The sequence below is a fragment of the Sinocyclocheilus grahami genome, unplaced genomic scaffold (assembly GCF_001515645.1).
Source record: "Sinocyclocheilus grahami isolate Dianchi unplaced genomic scaffold, SAMN03320097.WGS_v1.1 scaffold21.1, whole genome shotgun sequence".
NCBI classification, from domain to species: domain Eukaryota; kingdom Metazoa; phylum Chordata; class Actinopteri; order Cypriniformes; family Cyprinidae; genus Sinocyclocheilus; species Sinocyclocheilus grahami.
Window position 1 is genome coordinate 883,342 of NW_015505200.1, and position 11,486 is coordinate 894,827.

At 36.1% G+C, this 11,486-nt stretch overlaps 1 long non-coding RNA gene across 1 annotated transcript in view; it reads right to left on the reverse strand.

Annotated features, from left to right (window-relative positions):
- Positions 1 to 5,587, reverse strand: part of LOC107558922 (uncharacterized) — a 6,804-nt gene extending 1,217 nt beyond the window's left edge. Inside the window, exons 1-2 of the long non-coding RNA XR_001605540.1 lie at positions 5,578 to 5,587; positions 5,198 to 5,201 (exon numbers count right to left, since the gene is read on the reverse strand). This is a non-coding gene — a long non-coding RNA (uncharacterized lncRNA). The remainder of the gene's footprint in view (positions 1 to 5,197; positions 5,202 to 5,577) is intronic.
- Between the last annotated feature and the right edge of the window lie 5,899 nt (positions 5,588 to 11,486).

Consider the following 11,486-nt stretch of genomic DNA (forward strand, 5'->3'; position numbering starts at 1 on the left):
GGGTACTATGACTCCAGCCGTAGCGCTCCGCCATGGCCTCCTAAACTACCTGCTCCGCCATGGCACCCGGAGTAAGTGTATTGTGACAGATATAGGTTTTGTTTCTGCTATTCATTGCAAATGTTTATTTATTTAGGCTGCAATAGGCTAAAAGTTGATTTGTTTATTATTAATGGTATTGTTTAGTTCTATTTATTTATAATTGTTTAATTGTATTTTTTTTTTTCTTTTTTTTTGTATTGTTACACTGCAATATAATTATATAAGCTGTAAAAGGCTAAAACAAATTTCAACAAATGGAAATTAAATCTATTGAGACAGCAACTGAAATGTACAATGTTCTTTTTTAACATATCAAATTATTGATTGTCTTTGTTTGGGGACATGATATGAACTTGAATAGCAATAAAACAAGAAAGCATTGCTTTTTGTTGACTTTGTAGTTCTATATAAATGGAAATCCCATTGAAACCCAATTACATCTTTCCAATTCAGCCCCCACACATTCACACTTACAGTCTGATTAGCCCCAAGTCCTCTTGACACTTCAAGCACAAGCTTTCAGGGAGATTTTTCTCAGCGAAACCCAAATACCAGTATTCTCACAGCGGTTTTATTTATTTTTTTGCTTGCAGTTTTCAAGATTGTGGCTCTTGGGAACCCCGCAACCCTGCCTTTTTGTTTTAAAGCAATACCACATTCAGCAGAATGTAATTATACAGCAGTGCTTCATGGGAACTTTCCTCCAACATTAAGACTGTTCGCAGTTGGTCAGTTTTAATGTTAATGTATGGTAACTGCTATAATTATCCATATAGAGCAAGGGTGAACCGAGGTCCCTGGCAGGCAAGTCATTCAGGGAGATTATTATGCATGTGGGGATTGTTCCTTTAGCTTAAGATTCAGTGTCTTATTTTTAGGGGACTGGGGTCTTTTGAAGGTCTCTGGAAGAAGATCAGGCTTGGCATACTCTGAAACAAAAGCACTTGAGCTTGTAATGACCTCAATCCCTAAATAAGTGCTTTGTGAGTCGAATAAGTGAATTTGTACATAGATGGTGAAAGAAAAATAGTGCAATCCATTTGATACCCTGGTGCTCCTCACTTGATGGGGTTTGTGTTTTTGAGGTTAGTTTCTTCAAAAAGCAATTACCAAGTACAGACAAAGTTTAAGGTTAACCACATATGTGTACAAAAGCCAACATGAAAAGCAATACGGAATACCTGTGACTTAATGCAAGTAAAGAATTATATTTTAAAAGGGCATTTTTCTCCAGTGAAGCAAACCGGAATTATATTATTAACTAGCCGCTTGAGGGCAATGAACAATTTCTGTAGCATTTAAAGGGAGGGAACCACCCAACGTAAGGCATAATTAAATACGTAGCTGGGTTGTTGTAATTGAGCAGTTTATCCCTGTGCGTTAGATCATTTGTCTCACACTACTGGCATAACTTCTATACACTCTTAAAAATAAAGGTGCTTCAAAAGGTTCTTCAAGCGATGCCATAGAAGAACCATTTTTGGTTCCACAAAGAACCATTCAGTCAAAGGTTCTTTAAAGAACCATCTCTTTCTTACCTTTTTGTAATCTGAAGAACCTTATTTCGCCACAAAGAACCTTTTGTGAAACACAGGTTCTTCAGATGTTAAAAGGTTCTTTATGGAACCATTTAGACAAAAAGGTTCTTCTATGGCATCGTGAAGCACCTTTATTTTTAAGAGTGTATCCAGTCGGTCAGTGTGCTTTTTAAACTTGCTGCTTGTTTTTTTTTTCTTCAGAACACACTGAAAGCTGATTACAATTTGGCAAAATTCTGACTCAAATATGCAATTGTCATATTGAGGTGATGAAAGGGCTTGTGTGTCTGTGTTTGATATTATTTATTATGCAACTATTTTTGGAACAGCACTGTTATTGTTAACTGAAACTAAAACGTTTTATTTTGTTTAGCTTTAATTGAAGTAAAGCTGAAATAAAATAAATCTGAAATAAAATATTAAATGAAAAACTTACAATTAAAAAGCATGTTTCAAAATGTTGCTCTGTCAATAATAATACAAAAAAAGCACAATCAAGCACAAAGATAAATACTAAAATAACACTGCTCTGGAATACCTGATTATATATGTTTTTTTATATTAATATAGCAACCAATTCAGTTCAAAGAAAATAACTCATGACTCAAAAGTCATTTGTTCATGAATCAGGTTTCTTTTTGCATCTCAAAGTATTTGATATATGTTAGGATAAGGATATCACAAAGCCTTCAAACAGGTAGCAGGGTGGAGTGTTTTACAGTTTAATTCGAATTTATCATAACGTGTTGTTGTTTTAGATTAGGCTTAAAATGCAACTTAGTTTTGTAGAGTATGTACCAGGAATTTCATGCTAGTTTTATTTATTCATTTATTTATTTGTTCGGTGTATTTCTTTGTGCATAGAGTATTTTGATATAATGTTGCCTTTTGGGCAGGGTTGAGTGTTTTACAGCACAATCAAGCACAAAGATAAATACTAAAATAACACTGCTCTGGAATACCTGATTATATATGTTTTTTTTTATATTAATATAGCAACCAATTCAGTTCAAAGAAAATAACTCATGACTCAAAAGTCATTTGTTCATGAATCAGGTTTCTTTTTGCATCTCAAAGTATTTGATATATGTTAGGATAAGGATATCACAAAGCCTTCAAAAAGGTAGCAGGGTGGAGTGTTTTACAGTTTAATTCGAATTTATCATAACGTGTTGTTGTTTTAGATTAGGCTTAAAATGCAACTTAGTTTTGTAGAGTATGTACCAGGAATTTCATGCTAGTTTTATTTATTCATTTATTTATTTGTTCGGTGTATTTCTTTGTGCATAGAGTATTTTGATATAATGTTGCCTTTTGGGCAGGGTTGAGTGTTTTACATGCATTGTTGTTATTCTAGGCCGGGCTTAAAATGCACTTCAGTTTTCTACAGTATGATCCACGGGGTTCTTGTTGCGTTTCTCGATCCGCTACAGAGTCCTCGCCCTGAAAAAATCTTTAAGCTGTAAGCGGTGTTTCATCTATTCAGGTGTGAGTTTAAACCTTTCCGGCGTTTCGGGCCATGTCAGATGTAATCCTTGTGTTGCTTAGGTTGAGCACTCTGCTGGAAACTGGAACGGTCTTCATGCGAGGGCGTTGCTCTTAATGTGGGCCGATTGTGCTAAAAGCACTATTATGCTTCATTTTGCTATAGGCTTATGCTTTCCTCGCATAATCTTAAAAACTGCCAGGGAAGCAAGTGACACATCTCCGTTCATCTCAATCTTCCCACTTTCTTTTGCGTAAACCACTTTGTCTCCGTGAGTTGTGGGCCTTTGCTGAGACAAGCTGTCAGCCTCGTCTCATGCATAAGCACTACTATAATTGATTAAAAGAGTTGTCTATTTCTGCACCAATATGTGTGGCATAATCAAGACCATGCGATGCTGTATCACATCACCGGGTGACTGTGATGCAATTTTGGCTTGAATTTTCAAACAGGCCAATTACAGCAAGGTTATTTATGAGCATGAGAAGTAGGGCTACACGATTAATCGAATGCTATTGCCATGCGCATCTTGTCAGTAAAGCCGGTTCTGTGATTAGTAGTAAATCTCCATCACGTTTTTTCAGACAGAGCAGCATTTACTACACAGAGCCTTAGTTCACTGACAAGCTACACAAAATCATGTTTATAATCGCAGACGATTTAATCCCGCGATTATGTTCTGCAATTATGAAAGCTGTTTGCGTAGCTTGTCAGTGAACTACGGCTCTGTGTTGTAAATGCTGCTCCACATGAAAATACCACATTTAATAACATGTTTTTACTCCAAACTCACTTCATAACATCAGTCGAGTCTTTGAAATAAATCCTTCTGTTAGATGATGTGGCTTCTTACACAGAATAAGATACGGAACATATTTCATAGTATTCTAAGCAGTGATAAAGGCTATGTCGATTAGCATTACATTGTTATATACTTTATTATAATAAGATGAACTCGGATAAACCATATATTGTCGTAGTCGTGTGTTTATTAGTCACGTTGAATTAATGAAAGCAGTTAAATCTTCTGTTTATTCAGCAGCCGCTATAGACTTGTTCGGCATTTCTGGGAACGCCCACAAAAACGTCATAACCGTTTATGCTGTGGGGGAAAACAAACCATTCGAATTAACGCCCGGAGACCTTGTTAGGCACTTGCAGCCCCGTCCCCCTGAACCGCAACCCAGTTTCTGATGGGGCTTACAGTAACCCTCCTTCACATCACAATCAAATAAAATCTCACTCCCTGATATTTTGAGATGTCATAATCTATTAAAACATTTATTTCATATTATTATACACAATCCCTTGCGAAAATTAGCAATGGTATTACTTGTGTAATAATGGCGTTTTTATTACCAATTGTAGCCTACACCCACAGTTTTACTACAAATACCGTGGTTAAACTATGGTTAGTGTAGCAAAACATGTTGTTTTTACCATGGTTTATCTGTTGTAACCAATAGCCATTTTTTTGTTATTTTATATACATATTTTCATGTTATCTTTTTATTTTATGGCATGTATTTGTGAAAATGATTAGGCAGCCACAGCACACACCACATAGAATAACGCTGCACATTTCAAGGTACTTGAGTGGACCTTAATGTTACCTGTTTTGTCAATGTTAAAAATATTTTTAATATATCAATAAGAAAGTACGACAAGCTTTTACTCAAGTCTTTATCACTTTATTAAAATTAAGCAAAACAAAATGACAAATGTTTACTTTCACTAGCCATCTCATATAGGCTTGTAGTAAGCTGTCTCTTGCTCAATTAGGTAACAAAAAATGTCGGGAAACGACACCTCTGGCCATTCAGTTGGGTCGTTTGTCCAGTCACAGATACCGTACGGACAGTCTGACCCAATACGGCTCAGTTTTTATACGTATGTTGCTCTGTTGAGTGGCAGAAATTATTTTATGTAGGCCATTCTGAGTCAAACAATGCTTTTCCAATGAGGGGGAAAGGACTGATTTTCCCCCCGCCAACATCGCCCACACAGCTGTGACGCGACACCGATCAAGTCTATTGGCATTTCCTGGGTTTCTTCTGCAAGGCGTATTTGCCGTTTCAGTGCGAGAGCGCCCTCTGGCCTTCGGATGGAGATTTACTACTGATCACAGAACCGTGCTTCACTGAAAGATACGCATGACAATCGCAGCTTCTGCCTAGTCGCAATTTATCACCTCGATTCATTTCGATTAATTGTGCAGTCCTAATGAGAAGTCATTCTTGCTAAACGTCCTTCACTATGAAGAGCAAAACAATGTACTTTTAGAGTAGACAGATTGTGGCTTTGAAACTGAATGATTTTAAAGATGGAGGAAAAACAATTAATGAAATCCAAAAGTTTGGGTCAGTGAGTGACTAGGCTTCTGTTTTATATTTTTGTCTAATTTTAATACAAATTTCTGTGTCGCCAATTATATTGTCAGCATGACATTCTGAGTGAAAAGTTATGGAAATCAAGTGAAAATCAGTATTTTGTTGACAGCTGTGCTCAAACTGTGTGAGCAGAAACTTCAAAAGAGCATCATGAGTTTCAGCGGTAACAGAAAATCTGACCTTTTGCACAAAGTTCATATGATCAATGTCACAAGTTTTCTTATTTGATCAATCAAAAAGTGCAGATTCGTAGTATTATGTGTTCATTGTACACCATAACTTTCAGTTCTAAAACATGGCTTATTTCCAGATTTAAATTGGATTTTGAGTAACAGATTTCAGTGTACCATAGCCTCAGACTCATAAACTCAGGAATCTAAATTAGCTTAAGCTTAATTTCAATGTTATAATATTGGCTGATAATTATTATTATTGTTATTACATTTAATTAGCTAAATAAAGCTCTATAATTCTTAAATTATAGGTGTCTCTTGAAATTATAAATAAATTAAAATAAATGTATTGGGGGAAATTCATCACATGCAAAAATGAATGAAAAATGCCTTTAGTTTTTCTTTGCAATAAGGGATTTTTTTTAAACATTAGTTAACGCATTAGCTATCATGAACTTATGCTAGCTAACATGAAAATATATTTTTTATTTGATTATTTTTTTTAAATAATAATAATAATAATAACAATAAGTTTGATAATAATATCAATAATAGTTTTTATAATAGTTATTATTATTATTATTATTATTATTATTGTACAACTATGGTGTTAATGTACAAAGTTATTAGCAGTGATTTTATGTGGTAGAACAGGAAAAGTTCCAGCAGCTTCCATGTTACATTGTCTCATTGTATTGTGTGAAATGCAGTGAAACTTCTTAACCATAAGGGCTATTCATGAGTGCACCATTAATGCAGTCGGGTTATCAAACACCTGTTATCTCTTTGTAATATTCATCTGCTGTTATGACACTCACTGAGCAGTTCATTACCATAAGCAAATTGTTCAGGCGATAACATTTCTATATACATATGTATAGAGCTAAATTACATTTATATAAGGTTGAATGCTGCTTCAAGCTGATATTGAATGTCAATGTAATGTTCGGAGGGCTATGTTTAGATAATTGCCACTCCAATGGATTCAGGTCATCTGTGTGTCTGATGTAATTATAGTATGCACTGCTAACTTGCCCAGTCTTGGTGTTGATATTAGACGTAACTGACGTGACCTTGTGTGTCACCTGAAGGCGTTAATGTCTTGTCACATATTCGGATGGGGGAAATGTGATTTTGAAAAATAATTTTTTTTTGTTTAAACGGTGAGCGTGACTAGTTTTTCTACCCATTGTCTTGTTTTTGTCTTCTCACATCCTCTACTGACTTCATGGCTTTTAATTTTACAGATCTTAACCCAGAGAAATAAGCCCTGATTTAACACCCTTCAGGCAGCCTAGCAGGTGTTCTGTTGATGCATGCCAAGGCTTTCTTTGAAACATGCTCAGTCACTTATCCATCACTCAGTGGACACAGCGGGGGATGTGCGCTATGCCATAGGCAAATCTGTGCATCCTTTTTTTCCTGCCGTTGCATCAGGATTTCTGTATTATTGCATGGCTGTCTGGAATTTTTTATTCTAACTGGTCAGTTGTGGCATTCTTTGGTTGGACATTGTTGGGCAATGAATAAACAAACTAATTTGTGTGAATTACAGTAAATATCAGAACATTGTATCTGTATTGTTCTTTGCAATAAGGGCTTTTTTAACATTAGTTAACGCATTAGCTATCATGAACTTATGCTAGCTAAGATGAAAATATATGTTTTATTTGATTATCCGTACATGCGTGGCCTCGCGCCGTTATAAGGGAGAGGAGGCGTGATGTTTTAGAATTCAACGCCACCATGGAAATGGAAAACGAGGACGATGCTGATGGGGAGGAGTCCTAAGCAGAGACAGAGGATTGATGGGCCTGCGTGAAACTGAAGGCATTGGAGGCCGCAATGGAGTTGCCACGACGACCCCCCGAGGTGGAGCTGGAGATCCAGAGGGAACTGAGCCACAGGAGTGGAGAGCCAGAGTGTAGCGGTGGGCGCACAAGTCCATGGTGAAAGGCTGGTGATGTCCGACCCAGGCAGAGCCGGCAGGTCCAGGGATCCCACTGTGACGTCGCAGGCCCGATGGTCGACAGTGGAGCCGAGAGACGGAGGGGTGGCGACCGGGTCCGGTCATGAAATGGATTGGGGGTAGAACATTTCCAAACATAACAGAACAGCATCCCTCCACCGGAGTCCTTGCATGTCTGGGAGCTCTACTTGATGTCCGTAGTTCGCCCTGATCCAATACAGACATTTGATGGTTTTGTTATGGGTGGCAGAATTAAAGAGTGTAGTTAATTAGATTGAGGCCTATCCTGGCCAATGGAGCAAACTCTGCTGCTAAGTTCATTTTACGGTCGGTCGTTCTGTCACGCTTCTAAAAGTCCAAAGATGAAGATGGGTCCAACATTTCTAAAACGAAGGTAGGGCTCCAGGCTAACATTTGAGAGCAGTGGCACCAGTGCCGCTAAGCTCTACAGATGGTGGTGCCAGAAGAAGATTTGCGCTGAAGGGGTCTGTGTGTGGGGGTATTAAAAATAAATGTAATTTAATCATAACATTGCTGTTGTTTTGCAATAATAAGTACAGTTACTAATAATATTATGTAATAAAACATGTTTATTTATTGGTAAAACATTTGACAGTAAAACACTGAGCTTGAATTGGGAAGCATATGAAATTTACTTAAGAGTATCGTGCAAAATTTAATTTTTATGTGGAAAAATTATATATATATATATATATATATATATATATATATATATATATATATATATAAAACTCTTATTAAATGCACCATTATTCTTTTATAGTATTATATACTGAACTGACCAACAACTTGAGTGATTATAAAAGGTCACAAATTGAAGAAAAGTTTGTTTTTCAGGGCACTTTTTTCTTCATACACAAAAAAATGCAAAACTTGACAAACAATTATTTCTTGATGATTTGTTATTTAATAATAGTGATTTTATAATCTCAAAATATAGAGCAAAAAGTCAAAATGAATGACTAAGAAGCCAATAAATGCTCCTCTGCTACCATCTGTTGTTTACATTGGTAAGTTGAGGTCTTTTTTTATTTATTTTAATACTTTAAGATTTATTAAGTGTTTTAATAAGTTGTGTGAAATGCTTGAGATCCATTGCAGAGTGCTTGAATTTCTCTCAAAAGTTTGTACAAACTCTGAAATTAATAATATAAAAACATTCGACTATTTCTGCCACAACACCATGGTTATAGCTAGAGTAACTACTTCTGGTTTTCTAAGTCTGCACTGTTTGATCTGTTTATAACAGAATTCTGAGCAGAATTTGAATGCTTCTCACTAGATCTTGCAGCAACCTTATTCATTCTGTGGCGGATTCAAACGCTTCTCACTGGACCACGCAGCACTGTGCAGTAACAGTGTCACAAGATCAACTTTGGCTCCCGAGTAAATTGAGCTCAGATCAGTTTGCTCAAAGCCACTAGAAGGCAAGCCTGCAACCTTTAGCCAAAAAAGTGGTGTCTCAAAATGCATTCTTAAAAGCGGAACTGACTGGCTTGACACGCCGGCTTGATAAAAGATAGCAAGATGCATTGCATGAGTTGAAGATGTCCGTCTAGCATATGTTTAGATGTTTCTAGCTCAGACACATGCTAACGCAGTATGCTAACTGAAACACTACCTCACAACTGACTGATCTGCAGTACTGCTAAGCTAACCACACGAAAGTCTAATAGCATGAACACTAAATATTTCTATACATTCTATCATTTCACTCTTGAATTGAATATGCAGTAAAGGGCATATATTTAATATACTTCCCTGAATGATATAGGATTTTTTTTTTGTATCAATGACAGACTGATAAAAATGTAAACATAAAAAACTATTTATTAACTCTAAATTAAATAAATGTGTATATATGAAGAGCTAAGATGCAAAAGCCTCTAGTGCCATCTGAAATGTTCATCTAAAATGACCATTTTTATAAAGCTCCTATATTTATGTTCAGTTCTTTCACTTTAATGGCATAGAAAAGGACCTATACATTGCCATTAATGTAAAATTACTGAACCTAAGCATAGGAGCCTGATAAAAATGCTAATTTTAGAAGAAAATTTCAGACGGCACTTAGAGGCTTTTGCATCTGAACTCTTCATATGGTTATATATATGATTTTATGTAATAATAATAATAATAATAATAATAATAATAATACCATTATTAGAGGCCCCTTTAATGGCATAGAAAAGGACCTATACATTGCCATTAATGTAAAATTACTGAACCTAAGCATAGGAGCCTGATAAAAATGCTAATTTTAGAAGAAAATTTCAGACGGCACTTAGAGGCTTTTACATCTGAACTCTTCATATGGTTATATATATGATTTTATGTAATAATAATAATAATAATAATAATAATACCATTATTAGAGGCCCTGCCCCTTTAATCACCAAAACAAAAGTGCCCTTTCGGTCTGATCTAGGTTCCCCTGGACCACAATTTCTACTGAGGGGGACACCTCACCCAGTTTTATTATTATTATTTCATCAATCAGTATCTTTTGGGCCAGTCTTTACTTCGGTAGCATGCTCATGATGCTTTAATAAGCTGTCTGGATTGGCAGCTAACTAGGTTTTAGAACAGAACTGAAACCTTCCTCAGTGAAGCTGCTTAAATGCAGTAAGAATATTTAAGGAGATGGTAGGAGTATTTTAGGATTACCATCTCAAATGTGAGTTGACCCGTTGTAACAAGCTGACATGATGTCTGGCCTTGAGATAATTGAAAGAACACGAGCAATTTTAGAGGCTTGATTTTGGTTGCACAACAGACTCCGTTCTCCTGATGGATTTTGGCCTGATTCATTGTTCACTGTGTCAAATTGAGGTTATTTCAAAGCTGGCAATAGGACGTCACATTTGCCCATGTGCTTCCACAAACTTATCCCTCCACAAAAGTGAAAATCTGAATAGAAAAAAAAAGAAGCAGGTTGCCCATTTGAAAAAAAAAAACTGTTTGTGTTTTAAGTTTATTTATAAACTCTATAAACTTTACTTCAGTAGAGCACAGCCATGCGACTTTCCTTGTCATGACTTGACATTGATTTACATTGGATTGTGGCCATTAGTGGAATCTTTACCAAAGAAGATCATACTGTCCTTAGAGCTATAATGAGTATAGTGCTTAGTAAATCAAAAACCTTTCAAAAACGTACCTGCCATTCAGATTACTGCTACAGTATTACTGTATCAGTATTATCAATATCACTGGGAATAAAAAGGTGGATTTGCCATTAAGTATTACTGAACACTGGGTATCACTGTCAGACTGAGAAGCTTCATCTGTGTTGACAGCAAATACATCACAGTGCTGGGAGTTTGGCACTGGTGAATATGGTTTATTAAATATTAAGATTCATCTGAGATAAAATTGAAATAAACCGGACACATCCTGTATTTTAAATAATTCAAGGGAGGTATTCCATAGATGATAAAAGGGCCTATATTATTAACACCATTCATTTTCTTCTAAAATGCATGTTTAACTGCATTGCAGTGAAAACATTGTAGTGTTACAACAGAAGGGAGCTAAACTGTATACAATAGATTGAATCGATTTTTGTATTTGCATTTTTAGAGCATTGCTCTAAAAATGGGGTTGCCAAGGTGTTGCTATGCAAATGCTAATATGTCCTGATTAGTTTTTAGGGCATTGCGATACATTTGGTTTGTTGGGGTGGGTTGCCAAGGTGTTGCTTTGTGAATGCTAAGGTGTTCTGTCCAGTTTTTTCAGCATTGCTATGATGCTGGGTTGCCAAGGTGTTGCTATGTGAATGCTTAGGTTCAGACTATGTGGTTGTCATGATTTTCTGGAATGTTTTTGCCTTGATGTTGCCATGGCATTGCTATGTGAATGTTATAT